Source organism: Macaca mulatta, chromosome 18 (genome assembly GCF_049350105.2).
Source record: "Macaca mulatta isolate MMU2019108-1 chromosome 18, T2T-MMU8v2.0, whole genome shotgun sequence".
NCBI lineage: Eukaryota > Metazoa > Chordata > Mammalia > Primates > Cercopithecidae > Macaca > Macaca mulatta.
This window is the reverse complement of record NC_133423.1, coordinates 19,184,975-19,200,073: the sequence shown is the minus strand read 5'-3', so window position 1 is coordinate 19,200,073 and position 15,099 is coordinate 19,184,975. Positions and strand designations below refer to the sequence as shown.

The 15,099-nt window shown below is 41.1% G+C and overlaps 1 long non-coding RNA gene across 2 annotated transcripts in view; it reads right to left on the bottom strand.

Moving 5' to 3' along the window:
- The window catches only part of LOC144336465 (uncharacterized), a 146,585-nt gene extending 131,934 nt beyond the window's left edge, over nucleotides 1–14,651 (bottom strand). Inside the window, exons 1-2 of one of the 2 annotated variants that reach the window (XR_013408291.1) lie at nucleotides 14,523–14,651; nucleotides 13,307–13,374 (exon numbers count right to left, since the gene is read on the bottom strand). This is a non-coding gene — a long non-coding RNA (uncharacterized LOC144336465). The remainder of the gene's footprint in view (nucleotides 1–13,306; nucleotides 13,375–14,522) is intronic. The other variant, XR_013408292.1, reaches the window with a different exon arrangement.
- Nucleotides 14,652–15,099: the final 448 nt, after the last annotated feature.

The following is a 15,099-nucleotide window of genomic DNA, read 5'->3' as shown; positions in this document are numbered from 1 at the left end:
TACTTCAACTCAATTTGTTTTGCAAGCAGGAGGGAAAATGGAATGAAATACCATATGTTCAAGCATTTTTGCAGCTCAGTCAGGATAAAAAGCTGCAGCAGGCATGTGCATGTTTGATGAGAAGAAAACAAAAAAAAAGAGCTAGACATAATAGATGATCCTTTAATGCAAGCTCCCTGCAGTTCAGCGGACAGTTTTGGGTGGAGCAGAACCTCCTTCAGTCAGCTCTGAAGATTCAGATGTGTCAGTCCTTTATCCTTCTAGTTCACCTGAAAGTTTTATTGAGAACCCTTCATCCCCTCCTCCTTACCCATCTAGTCCCACTCTATACCCTCCACTCCCTGATGAACTTAGTCCAACGAGTACTACTCATAGTGGAGCCTCCTATCAACCTCCAAAGGCAAACCTTTGTCCACTTAGAGAGGTGGCAAATGGGGAAGAAGGCACTGTGAGAGCACATATTCTCTTTTCTATGGATCATTTGGCTATGTAAAGAGAAGTTTGGTTATTTCTCTGAAGATCCAGGAAAATTCATAGATGAGTTTGAGAAATTAACTCTGACCTATAGTTTAATTTGGCAGGATCTGAAGGTTTTGTTGTCTCTGTGTTTTACAGTGGAAGAGAAACAATGCATTTTGGGGACAGCTAGGGCCCATGCAGATGAGGTATTGTCTTGCAACCCAAACCATTATTTATTTATATATATCAGACAAGAGGTATAGCAGTTCCAGATCGAGATCCAGAGTGGAACTATCAAAGGGGCAGTAACGACACGGGGAGGAGAGATCCTACGGTCACTTGTTTGTTGGAAAATATAAAGAAATGTATGAAAAAGTCTGTTAACTATGAAAAGGCTAAGGAAGTTTCTCAGGGGAAAGATGAGAATTCAGCTTTGTTTCAAGGGTGTTTAGTTGAGGCAATCAGGAAATATACTAACACTGATCCTGCCTCAAGGGAAGGACAAACCCTTTGGGGAGTACATTTTTTTATAACCCAGTCTGCCCCGATATCTGTAGGAAACTGCAAAAAGCAGCTATGGGTCCCCAAACTCCTATGGAGCAGCTTTTGGGTATGGAATTTTTAGTTTTTAATAACAGGGACAAAACAGAGGAAGCAGAAAGAGCAAGATGGACCTGCCATAAGGTGCAGCTCTTGGCTGCAGCCTTAAGGTCACCTCCAGCATGGGACTGCCCTCCTGGCTCTTGGCCTGAACAAGGGAAGCTGAAAGGTGGGAAGCTCAAAACTGGGCATCCGAGTCACCATGCCTTGGGCATAAATCAGTGTGCACACTGTAAGAAAACCAGCCATTGGAAGAGTGATTGCCCAGTGTTCCAAAGGGAGCCATCGGTACCTGAACCAATAATGGCTAAAATAGCCAGGCAAGCCCAAGAGTGATGGGGCCCGAGACCTTCTGCCACAGCTCTTATCAGACAACTAGCTGTATCACCAGAGGAGCCTCGGGTAACCCTTGATGTGGCAGGTAGGAATATTAATTTTTTCCCTGATACTGGGGCTGCTTACTCTGTTTTGACCCATTATAACAGGCCTCTGTCACCCCAAAACTTTATGGTCGTGGGGATAGGTGGACAAGCCCACAGATGTCATTTTACCTATCCTCTAAGCTGTTCTCCAGGGACTTTGGTTTTCTCACATGCCTTTCTTATCATGCCTGAGTGCCCCACCCCTCTATTGGGAAGGGATTTGTTGACTCAGCTGCAGACAGTGGTCTTTTGGAAATCACAAGACAAAAGAGGGGTTACTCCTCCTCCTTTCCTGTGATAAGGGAGGAAAGTCAATAGGGGACTTATCTACTTTACCTATTAAAGTAATCTCCCAAGTAGACCCTATAGTATGGGACACTCAGGTTCCAGGCAAAATCTTAAATGTTTCCCCACTTTACATCCAACTTAAGCCTGGTGTCCCATATCCCTGGAAGACACAATACCCCTTAAAGCCAGAGTCACAAAGAGAGATTCAACCATTAATAGCTAAGATTTTGCAATTTGGGATGTCAAGGCCCTGTGAGTCTCCTTGTAATACGCCAATCTTGCCAGTTAAAAAGCCAAATGAAGACTATAGATTTGTCCAAGATCTTTGAGCTGTCAATGAGGCTGTCATTCCCATACATCCTATAGTGCCCAATCCCTACATGCTGTTAGCCCAGGTCTATGGAGATGCCAATTGGTTTACAGTTTTAAATCTTAAGGATGCCTTTTTTTTCTTTCTTGCATTCCAGTACACCCTGATTCACAATTTATTTTTGCTTTTGAATGGACTTACCCTGATACTCATTTAGTTTCTCAATTAACTTGGACAGTTCTTCCCCAGGGGCTTAGGGACAGCCCTCATCACACTGGCTAGAGAATTAAAGATGTTACAATTAAATAAAGGCACTATTATTCAATATGTAGATGATCTGCTGATTGCTAGCCCAACCAAAAGAGACTCAGATGAAAATACCATCAGGTCGCTAAATCTTCTGGGAGCTAATGGGTATAAGGTCTCACCACATAAAGCCCAGACTTTGACTCAAGAGGTTAAATACTTAAGATTATGTACTAACCCCTGGCATTCAGGCAATCACACCAGAATGAAGGGAAGCTATCTTGGGCATTCCGGAACCCCAAACTAGAAAGCAGCTGTGGGCTTTCCTAGGGATGGCAGGCTTCTGCCATTTTTGGGTGCCTCGATTTGGGCATATAGCTAAGCCTTTATATTAGGCTCTGAAAGGAGCAGATGTAGATCTTACTGAATGGGATAGTAACTGTAAACAAGCTTTTAATGCCCTCAAGGAGAAATTGGGATTAGTTCTAGCCCTAGGAATCCCTAATATTAATAAGCCATTTTTCCTCTATATGGCTGAAAAACAGGGAATACCTCTAGGTGTCCTTGTATAGAAATTGGGAGATATTCCCCAACCAGTGGCATATTTTTCTAAGCAATTAGACCATGTCACTTTGGGATGGCCTGGATGCCTCAGGGCAGTTGCTGCAACTGCTCTCTTGAAGCCAATAAACTGGTTTTAGGACAAATCTGAAGGTTTTAACCCCACACCAAGTACAAGGAGTCCTAGAAGCTAAAGGACACCAGTAGATAACAGGGGGACACTTACTGAAATATCAGGCTTTGTTACTAGACACTCCTGATATAACACTTAAAGTATGCCAGACGTTGAATCCAGCTACCTACTTGCTTGAACCTACAGGTGCCCTAGATTATTCTTGTATACAAGTTACTCCAGCCATCCAGATTTAAAGGATGAACCTCTAGAAAATCCTGAGTAGAATGGTTTACAGATGGAAGTAGCTTTGTGCACCAGGGAAATGGGAAAGCTGGGTATGCTGTTGTCAGTGAACACAAGGTAATTGAACCTCAGGCCTGCCAGCTTCTACCTCAGCTCAAAAGGTAGAATTAGTAATTCGTATTAGAGCCCTGCAATTGGAAAAGGACTTAAGAATGAACATGTAAGTGGATTCTAAGTATGCTTTTCTGGAACTTCATTCTCATGCTGCTATCTGGAAGGAACGGAGACTCCTAACTGCTAAGGGATCCCCTATAGAACATCACTTGGAAATTTTAAATCTATTAGATGCTGTTTTGCTGCCCACGGAATTAGCTGTAATCCATTGCAGAGGAAATCAAAGAGGAGACTCTAGTGTGGCTAAGGGAAACTCTTTTGCAGATGCAGCTGCTGAGGCAACAGCGGTAAAGGAGCCAGCTGGACTTGTAGGTATGTTAGTGCCTTCACACACGGTAATGACAGAACCTAGGTATACTAAAGAGGAACAAGAATGGGCTAAAGGTTATGGTTTAATTCAAGATCCTTCTGACTGGCTTATCAATAACAACAAACTGTTAATACCAGTTGCTAATCAGTGGAAAATAGTTAAGCATTTGCGTAACTCTACTCGTTTGGGAAGAGATTCCCTGTTTCAATTAATGTTGCAGCTTTTTATAGGAAAAGGCTTACTTAAAACAGTAAAACAGGTAACTCGGGCCTGTGAATTATGTACCCAGAATAACCCAAATAACCAATCTTTACCTCCTCCTCTAATAAGGCCTGTTCAGCATAGAGGAACGTACCCTGGTGAAGATTGGCAAATAAACTATACTCAGATGCCCCCATGTAAAGTGTTTTAGTATTTATTAGTATTCATTGACACCTTTATTGGTTGGATTGAGGCTTTTTCTACCCAGTCTGAAAAGGCAATTGAGGTTTCTAAACTTCTACTAAAGGAAATAATTCCTAGATTTGGGCTTCCTAAGACTTTGCAGAGCAATAATGGCACATCTTTCACAGTGACAATTGCCCAAAACACATCTTTTGCCTTAGGAATTCAGCACTGCCTTCACTCAGCGTGGAGGCCAGTTTTCAGGGAAAGTAGACAGAGCTAATCAAACTCTAAAAACGACTTGCTAAATTATAAACGACATCATAAACCTGGCTGTCTTTATTCCCTGTAACCTTATTATGGTTTCCAGTGGTCCCTAAGGGAAATCTGCAGCTCAGCCCTTTTGAAAAAATGTATGGAAGGCCTTTCTTAACTACAGACCTCCTAATAGACATAGATACTTTCAAGCTACAGAATTATGTAATCAACTTAGGACAAGTGCAAAATGCACTCCTTGAATATGGAAATCAAAGACTTCCTTCCCCCACTAGGAAGAGAATTTTGTTATAACCCAGCCTAGAGACTGGGTCCTATTAAAAATTTGGAAGGAAGGATACCCGGCAGATCAACTTTCCCAAAATGGAAGGAACCCTATCGAGTTCTTCTTAGTACCCCATCTGCAGTTAAACTTCTGGGAATAAACAGCTGGGACCACTTATCTCAAATTAAACCTGTCTCTTATGAAATTCCACAGGCCGACAGAACCCAAGAGATGGATCCCTTTTATTCCTGTAAGCCAACCAGTGACCTCTGACTGCTGTTCAGAAGAAATAAAAGGGATGGGTAACAAAGATATGGATTGGCATTCTACTTTTGGATGTAAGTTGAAATCATGCAGAGAGTAACTTATTTACTGAGTGGGCACAGATTTTAGCCTCTCTACATAATCACACGAACCGTAGGGTATGTGGAGAATTGTCACTTTCCTCCACTTCCAGGTTGCTCTGGCATATTCAGCTGGCCAACCTAAGTCTATGGGGATTTTATTATGATTGGGAAACTGAACATGATGAACAGAGCTCCTCTTTTTCCATGTATCAGAGCCACACGAGCCTTAGCCCCTTTCCCTCCTATAAAGAGACAAGAAGGCACTTTTTAAAACTAATCAAAAACAGCTAAACTCCACCCCAAATTTAGGTTATGCTTTACATAATGAACTTGGGTGAATAACAACTGTTCAAGTGCAGGTATTGGGCAAGGCACCTCTAGGTTTTGAAAGGCACAATAGTCACCACAAGACTGAAACCCAGGATACGAGATGGCTGTCATTTCAACAATGTAATCAGACCCTTCTTCTACCAGACCAGTTTTGGATGGGATGGCAAAATAATTTGCCAAAAATTCGTGTCTACCCTTCTCCTTGGGGATGGTTATGGGCTTGTGGAACTCATGACTGGGCATACTTACCTTATAACTGAACTGAAAGGTGTACGTGGAGTTGACCTTATCTCCCAGGACATACCCTCACCAAATTGGACTCTCTCCCATCTAACTGGGAAATTGTAAAAGCTCTCCATAAGCAACAAAAGTGGACATCTTAGTGGTTCTTTTCAATGGCTATGTTTTCTCCATAGGCAGCTACAGTCAGTATAGAGTTACAAGTTGAAACTTTGGCCAAGCACACGGCTATGCCCTTCAGTAATACACACCATGCCCTTACCCTTCTAACTGAGGAAACATCTCAGATTAGACAGGTAGCCTTACAAAACCATATGGCTTTGGACATTTTAATAGTTGCCCAAGGAGGAACTTGTGCTTTGATCAAAACCAAATGTTGTGTGTATGTTCCAGATTATTCACATATTACCCAGCATATGAAAAATTTACACACTCACATGTCTGCCACTGATGCACTCTCAGTTGACCCAATATTGGCTTGGTTCCAACAACTGTGTAGTTCTTGGAAAGGCTTTCAATTTAGTTTAGTTTACTTGGAATTATTTTTCTTATTTTGCTTTGCTGTTGTGGAATATATTGTGGTTGTACTATTTGTGTAGAAATCCAAGACCAGCTCACTCCATGCTTTCTTAAACTGGACACTTATTAATCTTCCGGGTATCACCTTTTGTCAGAACTTGGAGTTAGGAATGACCTTCACCATACCAATGCTCTCTGACTGAGCTTCGCATTATCCTGAATGCAAGAGACCCTAATAGTTAGACAGGAATACCATCGCCCCTATTCAGCCTGAAGAAGTTATATAATCCTGCAACCCTTAGGATTAAGGATACTCTTGTAAATGGAGGGGGTAGATAGGCCAGAGTCGTTCAAACCAGAGTGACTCCATTTTGAATGAGGGTTAGGAAAATGAGGCTGAGACGTGCTGGGTTGCATTCTCAGAAAATAGGCATTCCTAGGCTCTAGATGTTTATGGCTAAGGGAACAAATTTACGGTGTTTACTGAAGCAGACCCAGACTTGGGAGTATCCAAATAGCCTGATATCTGGAGGACAAGGGCATTCCTAATTTTGCTTTAAAGATAATAATATCAATTCTTGCAAAATATAGTAATTAAGAAAAGTAATCCTTTATCACAAACCCTTGTAACAGATCACATCTCCCCAAGAGCTATTTTTATCATATATATGTGTGTGTGTATATATATGTGTGTGTGTGTATGTATGTGTGTGTGTATATATGTGTGTGTGTGTATATATGTGTGTGTGTGTGTGTGTGTGTGTGTATGTATATGTGTGTGTGTATATATATATACACACACACAAGCATTGTACCTAGGTTGGACGCGTCCCTCCTCTTACTTTCAGGGACATCCTACTCTGTCTATGGAGTAGCTCTCTTTTCACCATTTTACTTTCTTAATAAACTTGCTTTTACTTCGCACTGTGGACTCACTCTGAATCCTTTCTTGTGTGAGACCCAAGAACCTCTCTTGGGGTCTGAATCAGGACTCCTTTCTGGTAACAGAAACAGTGATTTTTACCATCCACTTGACTGGATTGTACAGAGAGGTTGAGGGGCCAGGAACCTGGCTGATAAGAAATTCTTACCCTTTTGCTGGCTGATCGATGTCCTGGATTCTGTTAACTGTGGCTTCCAGAAGAGCAAAGCTATGATCACAATACTCCCTGTGCCAAACTGAAGGGGCCAAGCTAGCGCTTCCCCCTCGGCCCTCTGAAGGTTCACTGAAAATCAGTGACATGAGGCAGATTGATTAAGAGAAGAAAAGACGTATAGATTTATGCAACGTGTATACACAGGAGCCTTCACAATGAAGACTCAGCCCTCCAATAGGGTTCAGAAGCTTATATGCCATCTGGGGGTTCCAGAAAGAATGCAGGCTCACAGCACAGGCAAACATAGGTTTTAGTGACAAGATAGGTTAAGGGAGGGAGAAAGGAAGATGCCTGGCTAGCAAAGGTGGTCTTGTCATGTAGATGAAACCTCACAGGTAGCAGCCCTTAGAGAGAATAGATGGTAAATGTCTCTCAGATCTTTAAAATGTCAGACTCTCAGTCATCTCTCCTAGATCTGGACAAGGAAAAGCCTGGCTGCATTAATGGAGATTCTCTACAGATGTAAATTTCCCCCACATTAATACTATACAAAAATCCCATTCAAAAGAGGAAACCAAATTTTACCTTTGTATTAGCAAAGCTTTGCAGGGCCATGTCAGTCAGCTGACCCTGTGGGAGCCATCTCAAAATATGTCAAAGAAATATATTCTGGGGTAAAATATTTTCATTTCCTTCAAGGATGAACTCAAGGTGCCTTAAAGTCCAGTCCACAGAATCTTCTGGTACCTCCTCTCATGCACCATGAGGCCCTGCTGAGGAGAGGGTTGAACCCGCAGCTGGCAATCCTGGGCTAAGCCTCAGCGCAGACTTCCCGAGGAATATTTATATCCCCAAGGAGGAATTTTCTCACAGAATATAAAAAACATCTTCTCCACTTGTTCTTCCATTAAACACAGGAGAATGTGGAGGCTTTCCTCAAATGGGTTCTTAGAAACTGAAGTCACATCACCTCCAGAAGATGGGGGCTCAGTGTTTCTCAACAGACACCATACTAGGAAGCTTTGCACTGCCAGGTCATGACCTCATCCATTGTCTCCCTTTTCTCCCCCCACAACTTCCTTTTCCTCTACAAACTGGTGAAGCTGGTCAATTTTCATGTATTCAAGGTCAGAGAGGTACTAATGCAAAGACCAAAAGTGGCTTATTTGTATATTTAAAGGATGTTTATTATAGAGGTGTTTGTAACAGCAAAACAACGACAACCAAAATGCAAAGAGGCTAGACATCCAGCCATGGGACACTGACTAAATAAATTATGGTATAATGACACACAAGGCAGCCTCGTATCGTGAAATCAAGTGCTAGAATCGAAGCACAGAACAGAATTCAAAAGTATACACACACAGCACATACACACGGCCTTTTATACACAGAGAAAGGTTTTGAAAGTACATAATCAAAAACTTGACAATTTTACCTCTAGGATGGTGGGGTGGGGAGGGCAAAAGGAGACAGGAATAATTCAGGGTGGCTGTAGAAGAGTAGAAAATTCCAAGCAGCAGCTTCACATGGCTAGCAAAAAGCGAACGACTGAAATAGCTGCATAGGCTAGGGACTGAAAGCACCATGAAAAATGGTGTGGGCCAACCTGGCTAAGACACACTGGACCCAGTGTGGTGCTGGATTTGACCTCATTATACTCTCATTAGCATACTAAATCACACATCTGCCACTATAATGACAGTTCCAGGAACACCCATATTTGGTGTAAAAATGGGTAACACCACTATTGCAATAAATCTTCACATTTTCCCAGGAATTTTCATGAATATTCCACCCCTTGGTTAAAGAAATCTATAATGATAAAAGCCCCAAAGTCCATTGTGTGACTCTCTTAAGCCTGCATTCCCCTTTCTTGAGTGTGTACTTTTCCCTGTGCCATAAATCTCTGTACTTTCACTATTTTCAGACTTGTCCTTGGATTCCTTCTTGCCTGGTCACTGGCCAGGGCTGAGGTCTCACTGGCATTTGGGGACCTTCCCCAGCCCACCTGTATCACTACCAGAAGGAAGATCTACCTTTTACTTCACAGAGTTTGAAATTTTGTTTCCATAAACACATACTACTTTGGATCATTTAAAAACCATTTTTTCATTTTAAAAAATTGTTATAAAATATACATAACATAAAATTTACTATCTTAACCATTTTTAAGTACATAGCTCAGAAGTGTTAAGCACTTTCACACTGTTGAGCAGCCATCATTTCCAGAACTGTTTCATCTTTCCAAACTGAAACTCACTACATATTAAACAAGTCCTTATTCTCCCCTTTCTTCAGTCCTTGGCATTCTACTTTCTGTCTCTATGAAGCTGGCTATTTCAAGTGTCCCATATAAGTGGAAACATACAATGTTTGCCTTTTTGCGTCTAGTTTGTTTCACATAGCATAATGTCCTCAAGCCTCATCCACGTCGTCGCATGTGTCCACATTTCCTTTCTTTTATAGTCTACTCCCATCGTATGTGCCCATTTTTATTCATTCATCTGTTGATGGAAAAAACTTTTTGAAAACATAACGGACTGAGTTACTACAAGCTGAGTTCAGTAAAAAGATGAATTTACATCTAGATATTTAAATTTCTTCTAAAGTAGCATTTGAAAGAAAATTTGGTACCACTATATACAATGATTTTTTCAATAAAAAAGAAGGTAAACAAAATTGATCATTAAGTGAACAAACGATGTAAGAAATAGACCGGAACCTGGTACCCCAAGACTGCGAGTCTGCCACAGGTGAAAGGGTAAGCTAAGTAAAGGCAAGGACCCCAAGGAAGGCGGCACCAGTGCAGACCACAGCACACCAAGGTACCAGCTAGCGGTGTCTGTCTGTAGCACACAGTTGTTCTGGGATGTGCTTCAGGGGCTCTGTGAGAGCTGATTCAACTTTCCCTCTTGCAAGTCCAAAGACCCTGAGCCAAGTTGCCTGTGTTTAAATTGCTGTCCTGTTGCTGACTGACAGTGTGCTCTGGGGCAGACTACATAACCTTCAGAGCTTCCACTTCCTTACCTGGGATGGGGATGATATAAAATTTTCATAGATTATTGTAAGAATGAAATAATTAATATACGTTATGGGCTTAAAGCAGCATCTGGTACATAATAAACTCTCTTGAAATAACTACAAAGAGTTATAATTGTTATCATTATGTTTATCATCATTATTGCTACAGGCTGTTTAAAAAATACTTTCATAAAAACATCACACATGCACAAACAGGGAATGTATCAAATTTCAGCACCCTAACTTGCACTGACAGATTTGTCCAAGATACACACAGAAAAAAAACTTTTTTTTACCAAGAATTCTGATTAGTAGTGCAATTAAGTTAAATTTAAGGGAATAAAGTAATTTTTTTTTACATAGGTGGGTAGACAGGTTTTTTAAAGTTTATATTAATAGAATTATTTAAGATGCCATGACTAACTATAAATGACAAAAGTTTGATAAGGAGAGAAAATTCTAGTTTCTCTAAATCCAGAACTCTGTGGCAGAGCTATGTGATATACACTGTACCTGTACAGCAAGCAGGTTTTGTAGGTATTGATTTGTTAATGTGCTGTTAGCTGAGCCTATTTATTATTGAGTAGTGCCACAGTTTACTTACATTTTATTACAGCAAAGTCCATGCTGCCGGTTTCCCTCCGCTGCACCCCATGCTCTCTGATAATGTCTCCTTCTCCCCTGCCCACCTCCTCCGAAGACCTGTACTATGTCTACTTTCTGTGTAAAATATATTCCATTACACAACAAACAATTATTTTTAAAAATTACAAAAATCCACCAGTGGCTATTTAACAACTATAAGGAAGGTATTCCAATCTTTTAGCAACTTTTATGACTATTCGGTACATCCCAGCAGCCTATCAGTCTCAATTCTTTCTATCCAACTACCTATCAAGACTTTTTACTAGACAGTCCACTCCGAAGAAGAAAATCTATTGTTCATCCTTTAGACTACTTTTTAGCCTTGTAACATGAATAGACCTCTCTATTTCAAGACAAATTCAACACACCAGGGCTTGTAGTCATCCTCCTGGATCCCATAGCTCAGGGTCCCTAGCTCCGGGACAGTGAAAAGATGTTATTTGTGTTTATTATGTGCCAGAACCTTGTCAATATTGGTGAATGAAGTGGGTAAACTGCAGTGTCTATCTGCTTCAGAGAAATTCACTGGGAAGTGTTTATGGAAATCAACCCACTACCTGACTACTTGCTCCTCTCTCAAGTAGTGTCAGGCGGGAATGCAAATAGCTTGTTGCAATCTATCGGCCAGTATTAAGGGTAACATACAAGTCACTTTCCCAGGGCTTGAAGAACATCAAATCCTCCTGTTAGTGATGCAGTATACCCAGAAGTAAACTGACTGTACTGGGTTGAATAGCTCTCTTCCCTGCCCCATCCCCCCACAGATTTGTGTTCACCTGGAATCACAAATATGACCTTTCTTGGATATAGGGTCTTTGCAGATGCAATCAAGTTAAGATGAGGTTGTACTGAATTAGGGTGGGCCCTAAATCCAATATTCATAGTATTTTTATAAGAAGGGGGAAATTTGGACACAGAGACACATGCACACTGGGAAGAAGACCATGTAAAGATGGAAATTAGTGTGGTACATCTACAAGTCTTGCTGGCAAGGGCTGTCAAGGAAGGATTCTTGATCCTAAAGCCTTTGGAGGAAGCCCAGCACAACCCTGCTGATACTTTAATTTTAGATGTCTGGCGTCCAGAGCTGTCAGAGAATACATTTCTATCGTTTTAAGTTACCTAGTTTCTGGCACTTTGTTCTAGCAGTATCGGCAAACTAATACACTGACCAAGACACATTCATTGCCAAGATAATTTCACACCCAGTAGACTGTCAGTGTCAGGACGGCAGGAACTGTCTGTCCTGATCATGGTTATATCTCCACTACTTTCAACAGTGTTTGGTACCTACCAGGTACTCAGTACAGTTTAGTTGAATACAAGAGGAATGTGTTTCCTTGATTCTCATCATAGCCCCTATTTTATTTTGAGTGAGCATCAGTGCAAAGGCTCACACAAAAGGGAAGGTCCAGGCCCAGAATCCACTCCTGCATCTCCAGTGAAGCACTGCTTTCTTTACATGTAATTGTGCACCTGGACGTCTGGGCCCACAATTTGCAGTGCTATGCGTGAAAGTTCCCCAGATTGCCCAAGTCTGAGGCCATCCTGTTCATGGGGCATCTCTAGCCTGTGGAAACTTGACCTAAGAAAACTTCCTTAGGTTGAGTCACTTGGTCTTCACACCTTTCTTGGTCTGGTAGACACAATGGGAGCTCCAAATTATCATATGAGCAAAATTCCTTGGAAAAGCAAGCAAATTTGGTTTCATATACCTTACCCAAGAGTCCAGCTTATATATGACTTCACACAGCTCCAAGTAAATGATAGGAAAAAAAAAACCAAACAAACAGTAACTGCTTGAAATACTTGGCAGACCTGGTCAAGAAGGCATGGTCAAGATCACACTGTAATCATCCACAGTACCAGCCAAGACTCCTGACATGTCACCGAGACCTGCATAAATTGCCATTTTAGATACCAAGCATCAACATCCCGGAATGATTGTCCAGGTTCTTGGCAACCATTGACAATTTAAAATGTTTCAATTTGCTACTAAAATAGAACTAAAATGCCCGTCATTATCAATAATTTCTCATCCTGAAATGCAAATTTAGCTTTGATTTTTATAATTATCTAGAAATGAATTTTAAAAGTCCTCTGAAAATTCAAGGATCTTGTTATACCAAAGACGATGTCAAATTTGATAATCCTCTCACTACCTGCCTGCCAATGCAGTGGCAGCTTGTGCCCAGAACTCCCACCCCATAGAAGAAAATGCATTCATTGTGCTGCGGATTATGCTTAGAAACAGAAAGTGAGGATTACATCATGTGTACAGAACCAGGAGTGTTACGATCCTAGCCAAACCTAGCATTGTATAAGAGCAGGTCCTTAAAGGACAGGAATGAAAAGCAAGAACTTCTGTGCCTTTCACAGCAAGAGTCCTCCAACACCCAACCCTGTGCTCCATCACTCAACACTAGCCTGAAGGAAGGAAGGAGTACACACCCTCAAGACTTTTCTTTTCCTCCAGATACATCAGCTTTGCCTCCAGGGTTCACCGTCTTCCTTGATTCCTACAATTAGAATTGCATATCCTTCTGGGTCAGACACTAAAAACAAGCCCAGGCCTGAAACATTGTCCTTGGTCACAGCATTCATTGCCTTTCCTTCAGCTACCTTTCTAGAAGGGCTCTTATATGGCTCTTTTCCCTCTACTGCTATCCATCCTCAGATCTTTTGCACCAACCTGAACAAGAGCCCACCTTTGACCCCATGTCTGTAGCAAGTTCTCACTTCTCTCCTTCCTGTCTTCACAATCAAGAACTATTGACTTCCTCACCTCCATTTCCCTCTCTAAACCATGGGATTCATCATTCCCCAGTGCTGCACTTAAATTACCTGCATTAACTTGACCACACTTAATAGTCACCAAAGAGTATAATGGATTCTTCCTGGGCCTTTTTTTTTTTTTTTTACCTTTATGTCACAATTTAGATTATTAATGACATCTTGCTGTGAAAATCTCTTTCCTTTTACATTTCACCACAGTTTCTCCTACCTCTGGCTACTCGTTGTGTTTCCTTTGCTGATTCTTGATCTTCCATTTGCCTCCTGAATTTTAGGGTTCTTTTAAGTTCCATCCTTGGTCTTCCTGTTCATATCCTCCATATATAAGTGGGTGCTATCATCTATACTCAAAGTTTTCTTTACCATAAGACAACTTTGCTGGTGACAGGCAAATCTAGATTTCCATTTAAATATTGCACATACCCAGCAATATCTATTTAAGGCTGAATATTTTCTTTTCTCCAGGATCTACTTATTTTCTAACATTCCCTTTCCTTGTTTATAGTAATAGAGTTGAGCTTGGAACAACAATAGGAGTTAGGAGTGCCAACCCCCATCTTCCCATACAGTCAAAACTCCACATATAACTTTTGACTCCTCCAATACTTATCTACTAATAGTCTGCTGTTGACCAGAAGCATTACTAATAACAGAAATAGTTGACTAACACATATTTTGTATGTGTTATATATATTTTGTATATGTATTAGACACTATATTTTTACAATAAAGCAAACTAGAGAAAATAAAATGTTATTAAGAAAACAATAAGGAAGAGAAAACTACTATGCTGTATTAGTCCATTTTCACATTGCTGATAAAGACATACCCGAGACTGGGTAATTTACAAAAGAAAGAGGCTTAATGGACTTACAGTTCCATGTGACTGGGGAAGCCTCAAAATCATGGTAGAAGGCGAGGAGGAGCAAATCATCTCTTACATGAATGGTAGCAGGCAAAAGAGCTTGTGCAGGGAAACTCCACCTTACAAGACCAACAGATCTCATGAGACTTATTCACTATCACAAGAAAAGCACCGGAAAGACCTGCCCCCATGATTCAATTACCTCCCTCCAGGTCCCTCCCACAACACGTGGGAATTCAGGATGAGATTTGGGTGGGGACACAGCTGAACCATATCATATTGTTTACATGGAAATGAATCATCATAAAGGTTTTCATCCTCATCATCTTCATGATCAGGAGGTCAAAGAAGAGGAGGAGGAAGAGGGAGGTTTCTCTTGCTGTCTCAGAGGTGGCAGAGGCAGAAGAAAATCTGCATATAAGTGGACCCACAGTTCATATCCATGTCGTTCAAGTGTCAACTGTTCTAGTGAAGCCACAATCTTTTGTACTTTCCCCCCAACTTTATCTACCTCTTGCCTATCCCAAATTGTTTACTGAATTCTACTTCGTAAAGCAATGAACTCATGTCTCTTTAATTGCTTCAA